The following is a 23440-nucleotide window of genomic DNA, read 5'->3' as shown; positions in this document are numbered from 1 at the left end:
ACACCGTCTACTGGAGATTAGTGATAACCTTTTTCCAATCCAGTTAAGAAAACAAAGACTGAAATGAAGAATTTGAATTTAAAAAAGAAAAAAAAATTGATAAAGAATCCTGATTTTGATATTGCCAAACAAAAAATCCTGATTTATCATATTTCCATTTTTTTCTCCCACCCCTACTGGTTTATGATTGGGTGTCAGAGTTCACAGTAAACTGCTGTAAAATTGACAGAAATTCATGTAAAGTGTGGTCTTTCTGACTTGGTCACTAATTGAGTCTGAGAATTGGAAATAAAAAAACTGTTAACTAGAGCTGAAACAATTCCTCGAATGATTCAAGGTACTCGATTACAAAAATTACTCGAGTAATTTTCTCTGCCTCGAGGAATCCTTTAATTTTAAAAAAGATCAAAGAGTGGTATTTCAAATAGAGCTGAGGCCATATCAAGAGAGTTTTCAGACCCCTCAAGCTACCTCTTATACAAAATAGCAACTAGCAACAAATCTAGCTTCTTTTCTGGAGTTTGGAGACGAATGGGTCATTCTACGAAACGGGTGCCATTTGGGGCCGCAACATCTGATGAGATGTACAAGGCACAAAAAATGTGTCAGAGTGTGTTTACAGATTTTGGAGCTACCAAAGCAAGTGCTCTTATTGACATGCTGTATCAGAAAATTCTATTTCTTAAAGAGAAAAATAACTGCTCTTTAACTAAACAAAAATGTATTTTATCCAATTACTCGATTAATCGATGGGATTTTCGGTAGAATACTCGAATACTAAAATATTCGATAGCTGCAGCCCTACTGTTAACTAACCTAAATATCAGCTATATTGGGATGTTTTTCTCGAGTTATTGTTGAATCTTTTGTCCATATTTGAGGTTTTCCTCCAGCAGCTGTTGGGCTGTCAGCACACCGTCTGAGCCGACTCCTCTAGTATAAATGTAGATCAGGGCGAGGCCTTCGGCTCCTGTAGTGTCAGTATGTGGTCCGTCCTGATGGCTTTGTCTCAGCCTGTCAGGGAAGGAGGATCTGACCCATGACTCGACAGCGACGTGCCAATCAGAGCATCGACCCGTTGGTGTTTTTCCCCAGCTGGAGGCGTCCACACCGACATCAGTCCCGGTGAAATATTCCTCTCCTTGGCTGAGCGTCAAACGTGTCCTCACTCTCAGAGCTGTCTGTCTCACTAAAAGAGATGAGCAGAGGGGGAGGAGAGGGAGGAGGAGGAGGGGAGGGAGGGTGTGAAAGGATGGAAGACATCACGACCATTTCTCAATCAGGAGCGTAGTAGCAGGTGGCCTGGCAGCCGGAAACCTCACTCTGCTCCGCGGTTAGCAGCACCAACTCTAAATCCTCCCTCTTACTTTGTCTAAATTTACAGCCTTTATTATTAAAACTGTAACTTAGGCCTCCATTTGCTCCTTTAACGTCCTTTTAATGAGCGTTTTACAACCCCACCAGCTTCACTCTCTCCTCTGAAGGTCTCTGCAGCTGTTACTGAGTGATTTCCTCTATCTGAGCTGCTGTATCCCACAGTCCTGCTCCTGCTTCTTTTTAGGATTTAATTTGCACTTAAAATAGACGGATTAAATAGTCTTAATTGGTTTTTACTTTAAAGGATTTGGGATTATTATGAAACTAACTGAAATGAAGGAATTATCAGGAAGTCTCAGAGGGTTTCTACTTGTTAAAGAGTGTGAGTGAAGGATGAAAATGGAGCGGTGGCATCAGTTTTCCTTATTGAGAATGAAGAATAGACACATTTAGATTTTGGTTTGAAACAGATCAGACTGATATGACTTTAAGAAGCTATGTGGAGAAACATTAAAGGTTTATTTCATGTTTATGAAATACTAAAAGGGACAGAACATCAGTGTTTGTGGATTTGTGAAGTGCAGAGTTGGCAGTGTAGAGGCTGTGACAGAAAGCAGAGCAGACACAGCAGGCAGGAAGAGGCGCAACTTAAGCTGCAAACAAACCAAATCATGTCAGTCCAGTTTAATACTCTTCAATGTACAAATAACACTTCAAAGCACATAGAAATGCAGTTTAATATGGATCATTGATGTCTTCATGAAATGGTAGTAACATGTTTTGGTCCAAAAAGCCAACAAATCAAGCACAGCAGCATTGTTTCCATGCTCTCATAGCCCCTCTGTTCAGAACGCTCTGATTTAGTGGGCGTGGCCTCCATATGTAAATGAGCCACCACTGATACCACGTCACTGAGAGCGACGCCACGAGCTCAGAGTGCACAATGTTTAGAAAACAGAGAAGCTCGTTTACTGTAAAACAACAGGCTAACCGCAGCTAAAGTTAGCATCCTGAAGCTAACACAGAGACAGGGGGGACACTGAGGAAAAGCTCTTCCATCTGCTCCACAGCACACAGCATTTAAAATACTCACATTTCCAGGGTCCCAGGTTTGTTGGTGGATGGTTGGTAATGCGCCTGGATTCAGGACCAGTCTATTCGCTAGCCCTCTGTTGGACTGTCCAAAGTTGGAAAAGCATTCGGCCGTGAAGTGACTAGCACACACATGCTCAGTTTTACTGAGTGTAGCTGGAACATTTCTTTGATAAATGAACTATAGACACTTAGTCTGTCTTCTTTTGAGATGGGAAGCTTGTGCATGGAACTATGTGGCTGTTTACAGCCAAAAACAGAGCAGTGATGGCTCTTTGGCATTCTCCTCCCCACTGCTGGAGAGATTTCTCTTCTCCTCTCTCTCCTGATTGGTCAAAAAAGGGAATTGCTGACGTCGTCAAATCCCTAAAATCCAAACAGCTCGTTTTAGGTCAGGATTTTACATTCACAAGCCCTACTAAGAACAGGTTTTGTCATTAAATATCACATTTTGTGGGCTGGGAGGAAGGACAAAGACCCACAAATTTCACCAAAAGACTTAGGCCCAATCCCAAACCGCCCCCTACACACTCTCCCTACACACTAACCCTCCGTTTGCGCGTTCTCGCGGAGGGTCCGCCACATTAAGGGCCGTCCCAAACCACGTAGTGCGGAGGGGGAGTGGACTGTTCAGCCCTTCAACAGCGAGCCTGCATCGATGCTCACTTTGACAGGAAGTGCAACAGCGAAATAGAGGAGGAAACAAGTGCCACATGTGTAAAATATGTTCCCCACACCTCTATCACACTAACAGAAACTCACAAGAAGCGTGGTTTAGAGAGATTAAACGAAACAAGCAAATCTTACTCTATGCTGACGTTTGATTTGATCATGAAGCCCTGGCACCTAAAATGTGAGCAGTTTGCAGTATTAATTCATTTGTTTAACTGGAAATGTCAGATGGTGATAGCATTGAAAGACGTGGGGTCACTTCAAATTATTAAGAGTATAATATATCTCCTGTCATTGAAACGGCCTCCGATTGTATGATTGTAAAGAAGAAGGAAAACGAGACAGACGGTGCAGCTCCAAACAGGCAATAATTCTCATTTCACACACGCAGTAGGCATGGGAGCAGGTATCTGCCCTATCCCAATGAAATCCACATGTTTCACTGTTATCTGTGTCAATCTAAGCGTATTTTGGAAACATACAGCCTTATCAACCCTAGACAGCGATATAGCGACTCGCAATCTGTGCCACAACGTAACATTCATTCACGGGGAGCGTCTTTCTGTTTCCATGGCGACGAGGTTTTCCGTGTTCCGGTGAAGTGAAGAGGGCCTCCCATTCCTGCCGGTAATGGTTATACCCTCCCCCTTCAATTGAAGTGCCCTCCACAGCCAGGAGTGTGACTTCATTTGAAGTGACACTCGGTAGTGAAGGGGTAGTGTGTAGGGGGTGGTTTGGGATTGAGCCTTAATAAAGTGATTTTTGCATAATATGGGACCTTAAAGATACACTGAAGTGCAAAATTAAACAGTTAAATGTTAGCTCTCCCTGGTTCATTAATGCTTTCTGGAAAGGACATGACACACAGTTGCTGTGGTGTTAAACCGCAGGCCAGCAGCGCCAACTACTGGCGAGGAGGACTTCAGGAATACCGATACCAGTACTCACCGAATCCTAATTGTTTGTTTTTTTCTCTCATTAACTTGTTTTCAGGGTTGTTTGACTTTTCAGACTTTTTTATGGAATGTCATGTTTTTACATTTTCCAACACGTTTTCTGTAATTTCGGGTTGTTTGGTTGATGAACAAAGACTTGTGTGCTTTTGTGTGTGTGTGTTTCTACTTCAAACATCTTCTGCCAGACACTGCACAGCTCTGCTCTCTTTGCTCTTGTCTTTTTTTGAGGAGTGGATGGACTCCATGTTTTCTGTTTCTTTTCTCAAGCAGAGAAAGAAACAAAAAAATCATTGTCACTGTTTATTGATTTCATTTTTCTCGTACCGCAAATTTTCGCAGCTAATAGAAAAATAAACATCAACAGTGTGCAAGGTGTCTTTGTGGGGTGTTGTTTTTTTTCAGATTACGGATCCAAAAAAAACAGACTTGTTGAGCAAAAGCCTGAATGCATCAGTCTCTCTTCTCAAAGCGAGGGTTTCATTCAATCAAACCAAACTGAACAACTCTCAGAACCAAAAGTCAAAACATTTGTTATTCATAGGTGATTCCTTTATTTATGGCACACTGGTCGATCTAACCAGTTTGAACCCTCGCTGCAGAGGTCGCTGCTTCCTCTACTGCTCACATTCAAGCCTCACTTCAGCTTTCTTATTCAATGAATGTAAAAAATGCTCTTAGAGGACTTTAAAACATCTTTAACCATCGGTTTTGATTCGTTTCTGCCTGTAAATATTCTGAAGAAGTCTTTTTACTGTAATCCATCCTATGGCACCACTTCTTTAAACTGTAAATCTGATATATCTGTGATAAGCCGGGAGCGAGCAGCTGGTTTCTACCAGTCAATAAATCATCTGCACTCACAGATCGCAGAGTTCCACAACAGACGTGTACATACGACATGTTTACAGATGATGGTTAAAGTAAATAAATGTCTCAGTGTGCAAAAATAAAACCTCAAGATTTTCTCGTTTTGATGCTTTTTAATCCGTTTGGGTCTAACTGACCCATGAAGCAAATTGAATTATGATCCAGCATTAACAGCTCTATAAAACACCCTTTATGACCTCAGATGGAGTCTCTATTGTCCACGCCGGACGCATTAATCACCCATTGTGCTCGTGCAGCGCGCAGAAAGAGAGCTTACATCCTCCTAATGCGGCTGATCTCAGATCAGATAGTAAGCAGCTAATTGTTGCCTGTGTGTGTTCCTGTAATGACTGCAGGCAGGCTGTGTACACTCTGTGGATTACTGTCATTGATGCAGGATGCGGCTCAGCGCTGTGGCTCCACATTTCTGAGGTTTTGTTTCAGACGTGTTTACAGTTTGGCAGTGACATCCAGCTTTGTGTGTCTGTGTGTTTGTGTGTGTGAGACTTTTCCGCCGTCTATCGCCTGGCAACCGCATCAAAACACTCAGCTTTGTTGTGGCGCCCGAGCCTCCTCGAGTCTTTTGATATTCCTGAGTTTAATTAGCATTTCCAGACTTAATTGCATGAAATTGGAGAAAGCTGTTGTGCAGGTTGAGAGTGGCTTCGACACGATTGGAGTTGATGGGATAGAGTCAGTCTGTAAGGAAATGAAGTCATCGACTAAAGAATGACTTTGAAAGCTGCACAGATTTCAATTCCTTCGTTTGGTGCGAGTTTGGTACTAAAACATAGTTTTTCTCCACATAAACTCCTTTTGCCATCTCTCATTCTTTAGAAAAGCCTTACACCCCAACATGAGCTGTGGAAATATCTTTTTTTTTTTTACTGATTTCTCCGTTAAACACAATACCATTAAATGTAAAAAAGCCAAAACGCACTATTTTGATCGCATCCATCTCGGGCGCTCCACCCTTTGATTCCTCGCCACGATCTCTGTCGTCTTTTCTCTCGCTGGCACGGCTTTTTCTCTCAGTTGGAGCGTGAGCTGCCTGAACTTTTCTGACTTGCAGCGTCTCGCTATGTCTCTGTCATCTCACATCTTCTCCTCATATCCATGCTGAGCTCTCGTCCAAAGAGCACACCGCTCTCACCCACAGTAGTTAACGAGCAGGATTTTAATTGACAAGCTCCACCAGACCCCGCCTCCCCCTGCTGAAAAACACAATTTACTTCAAGAGACGCAGTAAACAGTTGTAAATGATGAAAAAATGTGGATTTACAAAAACATTATGCTGGTAGTAACATACACAAGAACATAATTTGAACAAATACACTTATAAACAAAAGTACAAAGATACAGGACACATACATAAAGATAAGAAACAAAAAAACAACATGGCTGCCACTGCATGGTACATAGTAGTTGTAGTACAAAAAAGTTTAAAAGTTGTTAACACAAGAGCAACAGTACGTTAATGGGATAAGCAACATGAGGATATAAAAGAGACACAACCTCGGGATCACCAAAACCGTCACATGAAAGCAAGGTGATGTCACAGTATGCCAAGAAAGGTCTCCAAACTCTCTCAAATTTAATCTCCGTGTTGGGTTTGTGCAGACACTATTTTTCCATTTGAATAACGTAAAACAAATCTTTACGCCAGTGCGAGAAGCAAAGTGGTGAGGTGGATTTCCAAGTGAGAGGAATACGTTTTTTTGCAACCACCATTCCTACAAGCAATGCAATCTGTAAATCATGCGACAGTTTTAAAGTCCCTGCAGAGTAGGGCTGAACGATTTTGGAAAATAATGTAATTGCAATTTTTTTTTACCACTATTGCGATTGCGATTTAGCATGTGATTTTTTATGTTATTTTTTATGTTTATCTTCTACATTATTCACTTAACACAAGCAATAAACCGTTCTGTATTATGACCAACACAACAAAGGATAGTGTAACATACAATTTTTTTTTTCCTGTTTTTCAGGCCTATATATCATGTTTACAAATAACATAAACCTTTATTTAACTATTACAATCACAGTAGAATGTTGACTGATTGATTTAACTTCAGGCCTTATAGACCTGTAATAAAATTATCATTAATTACCTTAAATAAAATCAGAGAAAGGAACAAAGCACTGCAGAACAACAGGCCTATTATGAACAATAAAATAAAGAATAAATATGAATCCTCTCGTCTATGGATCTCACATAAAATACAGTGCAGAAGTGTAAATAAGACCAAATCTCTGGCTCAACCACTGAAATATGTCAACATGTGAAATGCATTTTTTTATAAAATGAAAAAGAAACTCTGTGTGAACATAAATTTAAATATTAATCATATAGAAATCATACTGATCTGTCATTAGTAACAAAACACAAACTAAAGTAGATGCACTTTCATTTTTTTTTTTTTTTTTTTTTTTATAAATTGCAGCCTTTGGGATGTGAGAATGGCATTCTATTACATTGCGATGTTGGTTTAAATTGGATTGATTGTTCAGCCCTACTGCAGAGCACCCAAAGATGGACAGGTTGTGGTTGGGGAAGTCCAAAAGTTGCAAAGTACAGAGCAAAACCAGAAAACATGTGACAGAGAACCTTCGGCCAAACAGCATTTGTCTCATTTCGAGGACACTGAAGGGAAGATGTGATGAAGTTTGGTCTTTGAGAAATGCAGTCTATGCATCACCTTATGCTGGATCAATCTGTAGCGTGAATTAATAGAATAACGATGATCTTCCCAAAATTCTGGAGATATCTCTGCATTCAAATCCCTGGCCCAAGCTTCTCTGATGTGACCTGAAGACATCAAAACTGTAAAGCAGCCCACACATTTTGAGACTTGATAAACTCTAGTGATTTCAAATTGTGTACATTTATCCTCAACATAATGTCTAACTTGCAGGAATCGAAGAAAGTGTGAATTTGGAAGATTAAATATGGTGCTTAATTGAGGAAATGATGCAAAACTTCCATCAATATAAAGATCTAAAAAGTTCTAATACCCTGCTACAAATCTTCTCTTCTTCATTTGTTCATTTGATTAGTAATGCTCTACAATCTTAGAATCTTAGAATTCAAATTCTTTATTTGGGGACCTTAAGCAGATATGAGATTAAAATGTGATTAATTTGATTAATTAATTACAAATCCTGTAATTAATTTGATTATTTCTTGAGACGCCTGACAGCACTAGTGTGTTTTGTTATGTAAGGGCTGCAAAATGAAGCTCAAGCAGTGATCTGCTTCCCTCAGATGCCAAATCTGGGATGAGAAATTTTGCTTTTGGATTAATTTTGGATCAAGAAAGATTTTTCCAAACACAGTTTTGGTGTAAAACATGAAGAGCAGCTTTGCAACGATGAGCAACTATTTGCTCACATTGTGCAGGACTTCAGCTTTGCAACATTCAAAAGCTAAACACATGGTGTTTGGAGTTTTTTGGCTTTTAGTGGACGGGGAAGCTGCAGAGTAAATAAACAAACTCCTGTTGCAAACAAAGCAGACGTAATGAATCTTCCAAAGACTTCCTGCACTCCTCCGTGTCTACTGCTTTGACAGAATCAGAGATGAGTGAGGACACCTTATGGAGACCAAACTGTCTGAAATAAAACGTTTTCTCCCCTGCACCATCTGCTAAGACAGCTTATTGTTGTTTCTGAGCGAAGCTCTCAGAGTCTCTCCTCAGAAACAGGTTCCTGTCCTGCCTCAGGCCTCCTGCAACTGTTGTTGGAAATGTGAGAGCAGTTGTTTGTTCAGGGTGGTCGTTGTTGACTCGTTTTCTTTTCCTGTTTTCTCTTCACAGGCTGGATTCTGCCGTTCACTCTCTGTTGGAAATACTGAGCAGATCGAGTTGGATTGACTTTGTTCCCGTCTGGGTGAGTTGGATCCTTTTCCTCCTCCAGAAATGATCTAAAACCTGCGTTCATGTGAGATTTTATGAGTCTAGTATTTCTATCTTTTCTTGATCAAACTCTAACCAGTATAGCTTCTTAATTAGTTGAACATTTTTCTCTCAATCCAAAGCTTTACAACCAGCTAACCACTCTGCTGGATCTTAGTGAGGATTAAAATCTCACTTTTTTGCATTTTAAGGAACCATACAATCCCTTTAACCCTTTAAAATCCACCAGAGTGCTGCTGCTCCGAAATTACAGGCGCTCTCTAAATTACCGTAATTCTTCAACTATTTGGGCAAGCAAGAAAATTGAAACAGTTCCTGAGTGAGGAAAAGATGATCTTCCAAGGCATGATTTACAAACACAGACTTATGTTTCTGTCATGGTTATTAAATATGTCAGTAAGAGCTGCTGGACCTTGGACATTTTCAGAAAACCAAATGCTTTGGAAAAAGTTCAGAAACCTCCACTCTAAATGATTTAAACAATACACATCTCACATCTCTTACAACCCTTTTTCAAAAAAAGGAAAAAGGAATTATCTCCAAACGGTTTCAAAAATGTTTTAATGCAATCAGGCTTTTACTTGATTTCTGTTTCTGCAATTTTTAAAACTCAACATGAGACCTTGATGTAATTTTGGAAGAACTTTAATGCCTTAAAGAGCGTCTCATCTAGCGACATGTCGCAGCTTGACTTTCCAGTTAACAAAGTGTGCAAGTTGGAAGTCAGTTTACGAGTTCCTGAGCTCAACACCTCTTCTTTAATAGTTCTGGGAACTGCTTGTTAAAACCCATCAGAGCGCCGGTGCTCCCAATTTATAAGTGCTCTTTAAATTACCGTAACTCCTGTACTATTTGGGCTTGAAATTCAGATGGCTCCTTAACTAAAAAAAGAAAAGCTTTATGGTAACATCTGGGGTATCATTGCACTGCACAGGAATCCACGTGCAACAACAATCCAATCACAGGCATTATTTGATGTGAGCTATTCTCATTACCGTAACTCTTCAACTATTTGGGCAAGAGAAAAAAATTTAAACAGTTCCCAAAAGAAGAGAAGAAGATATTGAGCTTTCTGGACATGTTTTCTGACTCTTTTCAAAAATGAAAATCCAGGTGGCTTGTGAGTTACCTGGGTGATAAAGGGTTTGCATCATGTAAGTCACTTCAGAGAGCGAAACAGAAAAACTACCTGGAAAGGTAAACAAAAAACAGGAAGAAAGGCTTTTAGAAACTTGGACCTTCAGCTTCTGGGCTAGTCTGCTCTGTATTTATTGTTTATACAAGCGAAATATGCTATTTTTCTTCATTCATTCCATATTCTTCTGATTATTCAATAATTACCGTAAAATCTTGAATATAGGTTACACCAGAATATAAGTCAGTCTGATCTTGACGGTCTCTGAGAGGGTAGAGGGTTTGAACAGTCTTCTTGTGGGATGATTTCACCTTGATTCAGCACAGTCTGGAAGTTTCCGTGCAGCTGTGTGGCTCATTTTTTACTATTTGCTCAGAAATGAAGACGTTTTGTTAAATGAAGTCGTCAGGAAGTGTTTAAGACTCCAAAATAGACGGTAAAAAAGTCTCCTCAGGGGGTTTATCTGCAGTTACCTCAGGCTTGTTACTGATTCTCTTCGCCTGACAACTTAGTTTGCCTCCTAAAATATTTATTTATGCGTGTGTGTGTGTGTGTGTGTGTGTGTGTGGGCGAGATAGCTTTGTGAAGCCGATGTTGTCGCCTGTGTCTTTTATTTGAGATTGCCCGTAATTAAGCCGTCAAAGTGTCAGCTGGAGAAATTGAGGTGTTAACGGTGACAGAGTGACATGAAACAGTTCGGGGGCACCTCTATAAATGAACCTCTCCGTCAGCTCGTCGACGTTTTCTCCTCCGGTTTCTTTCCAAGAGAAGCTCGAAGCGAGGACGTGACAAACAGTCGCCGTATGACAACGCGTGTCTCCGAGCTACATCCGCAACCTCCTGCCTGCCGCTCACGCTGAGCCACAGAGTCTTAAAAGAGTTTGCTGGAAGCGCAGCTGCGAGTGGAGGTGAAGGTTGAACAGAGGATAGTGCATGTTGTGAATGTGTAATCGTCTGTTTTTGAACATCTGGTGAAGTGTTTGTAACGTTTTCCCCGAATGTTTACCTGCTGAGCTTCTTAAAAGTGGAGCTGGATCTCTTTCAAACTTCGCCGTTTCACATCCTGCTCAGGAACTCTCCCGCCGCGCCGCTCGTCTGTATGCGAATGATCCCCTCAGTTGGAGAAACACGGGTCAGGGTGCGTTCGCTACCTGCTGCGTCGCACCGTGTTTGATAGACTCGAGCAGCTGCGAGAAGATACACATTACTGAAACCTGTCCTTTCAGGTGCCGCCTCGCTGGGAGTGATTCTTATTTACCGCCTACAATCAGACTTCAAACGCTCAAACTCAAACGCCCACACGGATCCAGGAGAGGAGAGGAAAATCAGAGAAAACACATTTTAACCGGCGTCTCTTTAGAGCCAACTCGTCTGCAGGAACAGAGCCCGAGGCCTGTCCTTAGCAGTAAATTTTATCACCCTCTCTGCAGTGAACTCTCTTATTTAATAAGTGAATCGTTCTGTGGCGAGATCTACTCCATTTGAAGGAGGGAGACCTGAAATGATTTCTGGCATGAGAGGAAAAAAGAGCATTAGAGCCTCCAGTTAAAGTTATGACTCATCTAAAGAGCGCTTTCACTTCCCATCTTTGTTTGGAGATCCGTCGAGCCGAACGTGGACACACTAGGGGTGTCCCAAAATTCATATCACGGTATTTTTTCTTCATATTGCGATAACGATATTATACAGCGGTTTTCCAACATGTAAAAAAGTGAAGTCGTCCGAAAAAGTTTTTTGCCCACAATGTGCTTTAGGAAGAGAAGCTTTTCCCATTTCAGGCTTAAAGTGAACTGTACTGGTGAGCAAACTGTGTCTGAGGAATGAAGAATACTTACTGAAAAAAATAACTTTTTGCATGTTATTTTAAAAGGGTAAGCAATTAACTAATACCATTTTGGATGCCAATAAATTTGTTAAATTAACATTACTAGTTTTTCGTTCCGTGACTTTTCCTAAATGTGTGTTTTCTGAAGCCTGTAAGGTTGTGTAATGAAGCACTACACAACAAAACTTTTGAGGCAGGTGCTCGGTCTGCAGCTTTATCAATCCAAGGTAGGATTCTTGAATCATTTAATGCTGTTTTAAAGTGATACTCCGGGATGGAACAAGTTGGGTCCTATCACAAGGTTTAGGGCAGAAATTACCCCTACAGCAGTGTTTTTGTGCAGCAGAAGCCCGGAGCACTCTCACCAAACACCCCCTCCCCGCTCGTCAGACGGGGCCATATTTTACTTGACCAAAAACACAAATAAACAGACTCCCACCGAAAAAATCTGATATCAGTCTGCATTCACGCTTTGTTTAGAGAATTTTCAGCGTGTTACTTTCACACAAAAACACCGCTAAATAAGGCTCTAGTTCTCATCGTGTCGTAAAATGGCGCTACCTCCGCTGCAGAGCCACAGCTGGCTACGAGGCGCTTGCAGCTTAGCGTGCTTACCCGGGATGCGAAAACAAACAAACCTCCTGGACACCATACAAGTTTCACCATATACTATCGATAAACTGGGATTTACAACAACTATGGCTCGTAGCTCTGAGTATGGACAGCAACACTCCAACACAAATGTTGTCAGTTCTTCGCGTTTGCAGTCAACATTTTTCTCGAGAAGATTATCAACCCCCTCCTCCAAACAAGAAGGATGTGCACATACTAAAGCGGAATGCTGTGGCTAGGCCAAGGGTAAGTACTGGTTTATAAAAATAAGGACATTATTATGTCTGCGCGCGTGGACTGATACACTAAGCGGCGAGCGCCTCGTAGCCAGCTGTGGCTCTGCAGCGGAGGTAGCGCCGTTTTACGACACGATGAGAACTAGAGCCTTATTTAGCGGTGTTTTTGTGTGAAAGTAACGCGCTGAAAATTCTCTAAATAACGCGTGAATGCAGACTGATATCAGATTTTTTCAGTGGGAGTCTGTTTATTTGTGTTTTTGGGTCAAGTAAAATATGGCCCCGTCTGAGTGCAGAGGAAACCGGCAGAGGAGCAGGGAGGGGGTGTTTGGTGCGAGCGCTCTGGGCTTCTGCTGCACAAAAACACTGCTGTAGGGGTAATTTCTGCCCTAAACTCACAAGAAGTAAAAACAACAGCCTGTCCCGACTGAACCGCATGATGTTGGGCTGGACAGCGCTCAGGCTTCATCCTCAGAACAAGAGTCTATCAAAGGCGTTTTGTAGCAACATGTTTATTGGTCAAAAAAGGTGAAAACAAACTCAGAGTAAACTAACACAAAGCTTGTCTGGACACACCGGAGCAGGCTGGTTATTTATGCCTAGCTAAGCTCGCCAAAACTCATATTTTTCGTTGGCTTGTCTTTCATTGATAACTAATATAATGGAGAAATTTCTTGGTTTTAATGCTACGAGGCTATGAAGCTCGTTAGGCCTTAAAAACCTGTGATTTAGCTGCACTATTGTCTAAGCCTCATGGTTCAAAGCGTGTGAAAAATGTAGCGTCTCATAGTCCACAATCTATGGCTTCAGTTTGCTTCACAATGTTTATTTTGTTGCCACTACTTATGTTAAAAAATGGTTGTATCACATTTTAGGTCTTGAGGTTTGACCATAGACGCGGTAAATGTTTACTTCGTCACGTCACTGACTCGGTGCTACTGGACTTAAAGGTGTATTTTTGGAATGGTTGTGGCAGAAAAGTGTCTTCTCACGTCGGGAGAAATAAATCTCCCACATAGATTAACCACTACTTGGATTAAATTAAGTGTAACAATGCTTTACCGTGGTAATTACTGTTTAGCAAAATTCATTTCATGGCAACTTATGATACCGGTGACGGTGATGAAACCGGTATACCGCCCACCCCGAGGACACATGTTGACGTCATCTCACATTTCCTGGTTTTTAAATAATCTTCATTTCCATAGTTTTGATTAAAGTGTCAGTGTTGTTTGAAGTTTGGGGCAGAGAAACCGTGTTCCTCCTTTATCGCAGGTCTCCAGGATCTCCGTTTGGATCTGTAGATGCAGATCAGGCCCCAGGGCAGTGGGAATCGCAGCGTTCAACTCTTTCATCTTGCTCTGGAAATCTCACGTTTCCTGCGTGTAGCGACGCCTTTCATCAAAGAGCGGAGAGGGACGGTGATTTGTTTTGCTGATGAGAGTTTTTGCACTCTGTGTGACCTCGCGCAGGATTGATGAGCTAATGTGCACGAGTCAGCGATAAATCCCTCACATGCGTGCAGGTGTGTGAGTCTGCACACAAACGGCTCTCATGATCATAAATCTCAACTTTAAAGAGAACAGACATGAAGAAAACCAAGGTTTTGCTTAAATTAAACATATAAACCTGATAAATAAGAAACCTGAATCCTTAACTTGACCTCTTATTCAAGGACAGGTCCATTTTTATATTCACACAGAAACTCAGAAATTAATTCCCTTTTCCTCCAATTTCCACAAAGCAGCGTCATAAACAGATCAGGGTTGGCATAAATAAGGTTTAAATTTTCTCTGGGTCGCTCTTTGAATTATAGATGTGACAGAGCTGTGCAGGATTAAAGGCACATTGGTCTCTCAGATCATCCCAAAGCTTTTTATTCATTCAGGTTTTTAAGGGAGAGTTTTATTGTGATGAGAGGAAGATCAAAATTGAGCTTCCTCACGTCACTAAATCTGCTTTCTGAATTTAGATTGTGCTGTAAGAGGCTTTTAAATCATTTTAACATCAATGTTAGCTTGAAAAAGTAAACATTTTGATTTTATTCTAATAAAAACAGGTCTTTTTGGGCCATTTATCAGCTTATTAATTTATATTTATCAGATTAAACTGTATGTGGTGAGAGTAACTTGTGTAAGACTGTTTTGGGAGGGATCTTGAACTCATGCGGTGACTTCCACTACAGACTCATATCTGCTCTTAATGCCAAAGAGCCTGAAGATGACGTCCATTGTTGGCTCTTGATGATTTTTTAATCATGTTGCTGATTAACTTGTTAACACCAAATGCTGTTGCAGGTGACAGGTAATGACCTACATTGATCGGGTGGTCGGGGGTACGGGGGGTCGGAGGTTCGGGGGATCGGGGATGAGATCGCAGGGAACAGCCAAGCAGGGCTGGTGGATTACCAGGGAGAGGCAGCAGGCATTGATTGTGATCTCCAAAGCTTTCACACACTCTCCTGTCCTGCTTTGGAAACCACAGCTCATTGTTTTTCAGCTGCTCTTTTGGACTTTCGGTCTTTAAATGAACGAGCTCTCTACTCCGCATGCGCAGTACCGCGCATTCGCGTGTTCGCGCCTCAGCTTGTCAAAAAAGTCCAGCGGCGAGACTCGGGCGTTCACGCAGCACGTGACAGGCCATTCCCGCGAGTAAATTCGCGTGTTCGCGTTTGGTGTGGCCGTGGCATTAAACCACTTTCCCACAGGGAGTGACGGCGGCTCTTTCAACCAATCAACAGACTGCAGTGTTTTTAGCTCCATCTCATGGGGTCAGATCAGTCCGTCCGTCACCCCAACTGAAGGGTACCAAAAAGTGGAACGGTGTGGGTCAGTAATTTGGGGACCTGTCCAAGTTTTAGCCAAAGACAACGCCACAAAATGCAAGCTGTACCGATACGAAATGAGCCGTGGAAATGGTAATTTAGTGTCTTGTCTGAAGGTTTGGGTTTTGTTGAGCTGCACAGTTTGAAGCATCCAAAACATAAAAAAATGACAAATTCTTAAGAGATTTTGAAAGTTGAATGTATCCTAAAAAAGAGGCACAATAATTCAAACAAAATTGTATTTTATTTAGGGATGTCCCAATCACCTTTTATTTTTTGCTCCCGATTCGATTCCAATTTTTTTATTTTGAGTATCTGCCGATCCCGATATTTCCCGATCCAGTCTTTCAGCAATGCATTAGGAAAAAAGAAAAGAAAAAAACTCCTACAAGTTGTCCTTTGGGTTTTTTTTATTTTATTTGAATGAAGGTATTATTCTAGCCAACATGGATATAGCTTTTTTTCTCCACTTAGTGCAGCATTGGATCAACAAAATAAAAATAAAGCGTCTCAGTGGTGCACCACAAGATAACCTTGTATGTGTGTGTGTGAGACAATAAGGTTGCAATTTCTTGTTTGCAATATTGTTGTACTTGTTATAATGACAAATAAAGTTATATCATCTTCTTCTAAAAAAACGGGAAAAAGAATCAAACTGACAGTTAGTATCAAATGTTTTCAGCACCCAAAAAAACGTCCACCTTCCTGATACAATCTTCAACAAATTTATCCAAAGAGACAAAGTAAAGTCTGTAGATAGAGGAATTTACCTGTGAGTGTGTGTTTTTAAGTGTGTGTGTGTGTTTGTGTGAACTCTCCAGCCAGGAAGGGATTTCAATCAGCGCAGCCTCTTGTTTTTTATTTCCCCTCGTGAAACTGCTCTTAAGTCAGGAAAAGGTCTCGTCCAGTCAAATATTGGCTTTAGAGAATGAAACCCAGCACCAGAGGAACCGCACCGCGTGAACACCACCACCTTCTCCGCTCACCTCTTCGTCCTGGTTTGGGCGGCGTCCCAGCGGTGCAGGCGTTGGTGTCACGCTTGGTTGGACGTGTGGGGTCGAGCTCATCCAGCGGCCCCGCCAGCTCTGACGCTCGCTGGCTCCTCAGGCTGGAAATTGCCATAATGTGTCCTGCAGTGGTCGGCTGCACAGGCCTCTATCAGGGGCTCCATCTGTGCTGAGACCACACACACACACACACACACACACACACACACACACACACACACACACACACACACACTCACCAACACAATGCATCATCCGTTCGACTCTGTGGTGCTGAATACACAAGCAAACTCAATTACAACACCGTGGAAAAAAAGCACTCAGTTTTATCAGACAGCAAACACAGAAGCCGAACACAAACACGCCGGCAGAGACAGGAAGAGGAAGAAGACGCCATCGCGGAGCGGGACACGTGTAAACAACACCCCAACGTGTCATTTTAGCAGACTCAACCATCACCTGAGTCTTAACGAAGCGAAACAGAATCAAGAGCTGAAAGATTTACGACCAGTGAATGAATCTGACAAACAGCAAGTTAACAGGTTGCCATGACAACGTGTGTATGTTTGAATGCAAGCTGACCACTTTTTTTTTTTTTCAAACCCGCATCAGAGCCAGTTCCTATTATGCCGCAGCCACACCAAACGCGAACACGCGAATTTACTCGCGCGAATGGCCTGTCACGTGCCGCGTGAACGCCCGAGTCTCGCTGCTGGACTTTTTTGACAAAATGAGGCGCGAATGCGCAAACGCGCGGTACTGCGCATGCGGAGTAGAGAGCTCGTTCATTTAAAGACCGAAAGTCCAAAAGAGCAGCTGAAAAACAATGAGCTGTGGTTTCCAAAGCGTGACAGGAGAGTGTGTGAAAGCTTTGGAGATCACAATCAAGGCCTGCTGCCTCTCCCTGGTAATCCACCTCCACTGGCCCTGCCTGGCTGTTCCCTGTGACCTCATCCTCCACCCCCCGACCCATGTTCCTGGAGGTCTCCACGGGGATAATGAAGGCGTGGAGGAAAGAGAGGAGCACAGAGAACTTCCATCTTTTCCCTGGCTCTGCCCCTGCCCCCGCTCCTCCCTCCTCTCTATCAGGCTCAAAACTCCGCTGAGGAAAACACAGTTGGACTCAGTGATAGCCCGTGCAGGTAAATCCAGCTGGGAACGAATATTTACAGAACTTACCTTCAAAACCTGTCTCCTCAGAGACTTTCACCCAAGCCTGCTCCTGTTTTTCCGGTCTCTGTTGAGTACACACGTCGTATCGTAACTCTGGATGATGACACACCACACAGATTGTTTTCTCCTCCATAATCCGGCGGAGTTGGAGCCGGAGCAGGCGGCAGTTGCCCCCCAACGTTGTCAAAACAATGACGTCGTGGGGGAATATTTTGAACTCGAGCTAATTCGCATCTACCGCCCAAACGCGTGAACGCTCCAAACGCGCGAATCGCGCCGCCCAGGGCGAATCGGCGGCTAAACGCGTCTTTGCATTGACTTTGTATGTGATCGCGCTGCAAATTCGCGTTTGATGTGGCCGCACCATTAGAAGTCAACAGGTTTGAGATTTTACAGCCCAACATGAATGAAAGGAGACTTATCAAAGCAGCTTATTGGACTGAACACACAGTTGGGGTGAGTTGACAAAACGCAGTCAACACGCAAAGCAATGGAGTCAAACTGCAGACGTTTCTGTTTTGTTTCAGGCATAAGAATGTTGGTCATTATCTTTCGCCAGCGACAGCATCCAGTGTTAAACAGTTGACCAGCAACATGGTTCAAAAATTACCAAGAGCCAATTCTGGAGGACGTCATCTTCAGGCTCCCAGGCATTAAAAGCAGATATGAGTCTGTAGTGGAAGTCACCGCATGGGCTCAAGATCTTTAAAAACCACTGTTTCTCAAGTTACTCTCAAGTTACTCTAATAATATTAATTCAATCTGCTGAGAAATGAGGCAAAACAGAAATTTGATGGTGTTTTCCTTCAGTTAAGACCTGTTTTTATTAGAATAATCTTAAAACAGTGACTTTTTTAAGCTTATAATGATGTTAAAATGATTTAAAAGCTTCTTACAGCACAATCTAAATTCAGAAAGCAGATTTAGGTGACATGAAAAAGCGAAATTTTCCTCTCATTACAATAAAACTCTGCCTTAAAAACCTGAATGAATAAAAAGCATTGGGATGATCTGAGAGACCAATGTGCCTTTAATCCTGCACAGCTCTGTCACATCTATAAATATAATCAAAGAGCGACTCTGAGAAAATTTAAACCTTATGATGCTGATTTGTGGAAATTGGAGGAAAAAAAGTAATAAGTTTCTGAATTTTGGCTTCAAAACTGTACAATGGGAAATGGCGGAGCCACGCTGTACACTCTATATACAGTCTATGTCTGGTACCAAAAGTTGAACCATGAAGTTGTGTCTTCACTCTAGGCTCATGTTTTTTTTTTAAAATATGACTCGAAATGATCCAAAACTGGTTTCAGTGCCTCAATAATTTCTTTCTGTTTTAAGTCCTGAACCCACAACAAGATCTAAATCTCTGAATCTGAACCAAAGATGAAACCTGGACTCCAAACAGCCAGTCTGAGGACAGGAGGATCAGCACAGCCACATGTATCCACTCTCCATCATAACCTCAGTCAAGGACAGACCGTTCCCTGCCCTCCTCGCCTCCTCGCCTGTGCAGTTACCATTAAAGGTACATGAAAAATGAGCCGCAGTTTAACTTAATTGATGAGTCCTGGATTAGCACACACACACTCACACACTCACAGTGTCAGAAGCAGCCAGGCGCTCTGTGAAGGAGCTGCTGTGCCCTTTCCTCCCAGGCTGCAGATCCTCTAAATGTAGCCGCTAAATGTTCTCTGGAAGTGATTTGACTCTCGTCCAAAGATCCGACGTGTGGGCGAGGAGGTAGGAACGCCATCTCGTATGCAAATGCTGGCTCAGCACTGAGCTCACAGTCCAAAACTCAGAGAGCACAACACGTCTGATATGTTTGTTTGTGCAGGAACGTTGTTCTCCGATAAATATCTCACACTCATAACACACACGCCAGGGTTTATCGATGGTTTGTCGCTTTAACTCACTGATGAAATGTTTACATCCTGAGTCTGAAACGAGGATAACAAGATTCATTTTACTCCCTCAGGAGCATGAGTGACATGCAATTAACTTAACACCAACACGTGCACACCTCCATCACTGCACGGTGCATTTATCTGCCATGAGAGATGAGGAGCGTTGGAGCATAATGGAAATCATTAGAAATATGACGCTGCTAATTGCACGCACAGTTTTACACCGAAGCTGCTCCGGTGCTCCTGGTCTGCAGATGAACTGGTTTCCCCTCCACGCTGCTCCCAGGCCGTCTATCAGACAATGTGTGTGTGTGTTAGTGTCAGTTTTGTGTCTTTTTATGTAAGTGTCTGTCTGTGGCGGTTATTTTTAGGACGTGTGGAGGTCCCCGGGGAGTGAGTGGCGCCTGTGTGTGTTTTCTGTTTTGTAACTCTCAGCGGACCAGAGGCATGTTGGGAGCCGACACTCGGTCACTCTGTTTCATTACTTAATCATCCGTCCTTTCCTGAACCCCAGACTCCACAGCATCACTACAGAAACAGCCCAAAAGAGGCGAAAAAATCCACAAATTCCTTTAAATTTGTCTATACATTAGGGCTGTCATTTTAACGCGTTAATTAGATTAATTAATTACACCGCAAATTAACGCGTCATAAAAATTAACGCAGATTAATCTGGATCCCAAACCCGCGGGGCGTTCAAAGACGCACTTATTTTCAAATGTCTGGCATTTACAAACCGTTTGTCCTACTTGGAAAAAGTGGTGTTCTTGTCAGATTTTCAAATTTCTGAAGGTCCCTGAATGTATCACACGTGACATCAGCAACATGCTTTAAACCAGGGGGGAAGCAAAGGTGATTTGTGATCACATGTCCTTTTTGAAAATCTGCAGAAAATCAACCGTTTGCTCTAGCTCAATTCTGTAAAAAAAAGATAATTCTACACTCTTTTCTGCATTAAACAAGCCCTGAATGATCGATATTCATCCTGTATTCAAATCTAAAGAATTCTTTGAAAAGTTCCTTCCATCTTCCTGGTGTCATGTTTCAGCTTGGGGCTGCTCTGCACCAATGAGCAACAGTTTGTGTGTTTAGAGCATGTAAAACTGAAAATACTTCACTCTTCTTTGATCCAAGACTTGAATTAAGTGTTTTGTACATAGTTCCTCACAGTTTTTAGCCTTTAGCCCTGGTTCTCCTGACCTCATAGAAGTATAGAAGTTCATATTGCAGTGAAAATTGAGTCCACATCGAGTAAAAAAGTGACAGAAGGAAAAACCATCCTAAAAATCAAATCAGCTTATCTTAGGTGCAGGATTGTGTAGACTTGGTAAGATAGCACCATAAAACTTTTTTCATGTGTTCCTTTTGCCTCAGGGTACCTAAAAATGTGTTGTATATATTCCCCCCTTATTTTTAAACGTTTTTTTATGTCTTTTAATGTAATTTTAATGTCCTGGAATTCAAATGCTTTATTTTGGGACCTTAAGGAGATATGAGATTAAAATGTGATTAATTAGATTAATTAATTACAAATCCTGTAATTAATTAGATTATTTTTTTTAATCGCCTGACAGCACTACTATGAATTCAACTTCCTCTGGATGCTGATGTTAAATTCAGCTCCTGGATCTTTTAAGGTGCAGGTTTTGTTGTGTTTCTCCGTCGCTGTGACAGAAAAATGGGTCACAAACTGAAGCTTTTATCCAGGTCGGCCTGGTTGCAGCTCAGCTGAACCGATAAATCATGTTGTTAAGTTGCAGCCGAGGTTGCTCCTGTAGTTGTTGTTTCACGACCTCCGAGTGCTCCCGGGGAGCAGGGAGAGGTGTTTTCTTCAGATCCTGAGGAAGATGAAACAGCTTGACCGCGTTTTCATTGTTCCCTCAAACAATCGAGTCCAATCTGAAGAACTATTGTGTCCTCGGGGTGGAGATGGAGAGTGGACGCTGAAAGAGCGATGAAAACCTGAAAACCTGAAAATGCAGCCCTTCAGACTGACAGTTAAATAGAGCAGGGGTTTTGAAGCGTGTACCGTGTGTGTTTTTGTTCATTTCTGGGTTCTTGAAAGCAGAAAATGTTCTCGCTGTTCCACCAGAGGCTGAAGTGTTGCTCCAATCACTCAGAGTTCCCAGGTTTGTTATTAACACGTTGTTTTTTCACATTACAAGGTTTGAGTAGTTGTTACAAAAAAAGGGCCACCCAAACACTAGACCACTTTTAGATCTAAACCACACAGAACAGTTTTTTTAACATCACAATCCTCTGAGTACTCACGCTAAATATTACCATAAGACTGACGTGATCCAGAGCAGTAGAAAAGCCATATCAACATCACCTACTTTGGTCATTCTCGGAAGAATAATCAGTTGTGAGGTCCATCGGTTATGGGGCTAAACCCTTAATCACAGAGGCAGGCCCCAAATCTGTTTTAAAAGCATTGATTGGGGTGTTTCCTGATGTTTCCTCAGATTTAAAGTTCAGGCAGTCCTTTAAGTAAGTCAGATTTTTACCCTAAATACCCCCTGAATCTCTAAATAACTATCCAAATCTTGTGTTATACTTTCTATTTATGGGAAAACAGATCCTGCTTTCCTTTTTGTGTCCATAATGCAAAAAATGTGAGGATACAGTGAAAAGTACGGAGCAAAATCACAGACAATGTACACTATGACGGGACTCGAGACAAAGTGGACGATGCTGATGACTGCACTACTATGAATTGACTGAGCCAATCCAGCTGCTCACTGAAAGATAATCATTGATATGAGCGTAAAGATTGCTGTTTGCAGCACTTCTTTCAATAAGCACTCACATGAGTTCCAATATCTTGGATAATATCTTATTTCTGTCTCAAAACCACAACATTTTGCGGTGAAATATATGTTGATGTTTCCCATTTTGAGTCGGTAAAGCCGTTTGTTCAATGGGAGAGCTGAGCTCCCGAGGTTTGATTTTACAAACCACAAAATGAACCTGCGAGCGGGGAATTGCTGCCTCATGCGATTCAGTAATTGCATCGCTTTATAATGATGTTTCTCCCTTTTTCTCTGAGTATTTATTGTGCAGCTTTGTTCTGGACCTTGACACGTAGAAAATGAGTAAAGTGGTAAATGTAGAAAGGAGGAGACTGAGGAGAGAAATATAACCTGCTGTAAAATATGAAGAAGTGAAGCGGAGAAGAGGAAAAGCTCTGAGTCAGGAGGGAGAAAAGAGACGAGGGAGTGTGTGTGTGTGTTTGTGTGTGTGTGTGTGTGTGTATGGGAATATTGAGCCACAAAGCATTTATGTCAGATCAAAGCTAATCCTTATCTTTGGGAAAAGGATTCAGTAATACCCTGGGCTGTCTCGCTCCCTCAAGGGCAGGTTTCTTTCTCTGCTCCTGTCTCCCTGCGCTCCTCTCCCTCTCTCCTCTCTTCTCCTCTCTTCTCTCCATAAAACTGCCGGGTTTCTCTTCGCGTTTCCTCGACTTTGACTCGGTGAGGGTGTGGAGAAACTAGGTCAGCGTGGAGTGCAGAGAGAGGAGGTCTGGCCTCGGGACCTGACAGTGGAGGAGGAGGAGGAGGAGGGAGTGTTGTACCCAGAGGTAGGGGAGGGTCATGTGATGCTGCTGAGGGCGAAGTAGGAGACACACACGAGTCTGACCGGAGCTGGATCTGACTGTGAGGTTTGATGGAGGAAAGTGTTGGACCATCTGTCCCAAACACTCTGTGTTTTTAGGTCACTGCCTGAAGTCTGTTCTGCTGACTAGACACAACATTTTACCTTGACGAGTCATCTTGGTGTTTTTACTTTGAAGAACAGTTTCCAGCGCCCTGATATAGACCTACACTCACCAGCCACATTATAAGTTACACCTTGCTAGTACCGGGTTGGACCCCCTTTTGCCTTCAGAACTGCCTT

General features: G+C 42.2%; 1 protein-coding gene across 3 annotated transcripts in view; it reads left to right on the top strand.

Annotated features, from left to right (window-relative positions):
• rnf152 (ring finger protein 152) overlaps positions 1-23440 on the top strand; it is a 90127-nt gene that overhangs the window by 56367 nt on the left and 10320 nt on the right. For all 3 annotated transcript variants that reach the window (XM_074693811.1, XM_074693810.1, XM_074693812.1), the window contains exon 2: positions 8723-8795. The gene's annotated coding sequence lies outside the window, so the exon portion shown is untranslated. The remainder of the gene's footprint in view (positions 1-8722; positions 8796-23440) is intronic.

This window comes from Halichoeres trimaculatus, unplaced genomic scaffold (genome assembly GCF_033239565.1).
Source record: "Halichoeres trimaculatus isolate MK-OKI-2021-1 unplaced genomic scaffold, fHalTri1.1 fHalTri1_scaffold_18, whole genome shotgun sequence".
Lineage (NCBI taxonomy): Eukaryota > Metazoa > Chordata > Actinopteri > Labriformes > Labridae > Halichoeres > Halichoeres trimaculatus.
This window is presented reverse-complemented; position numbering and strand designations above follow the sequence as displayed.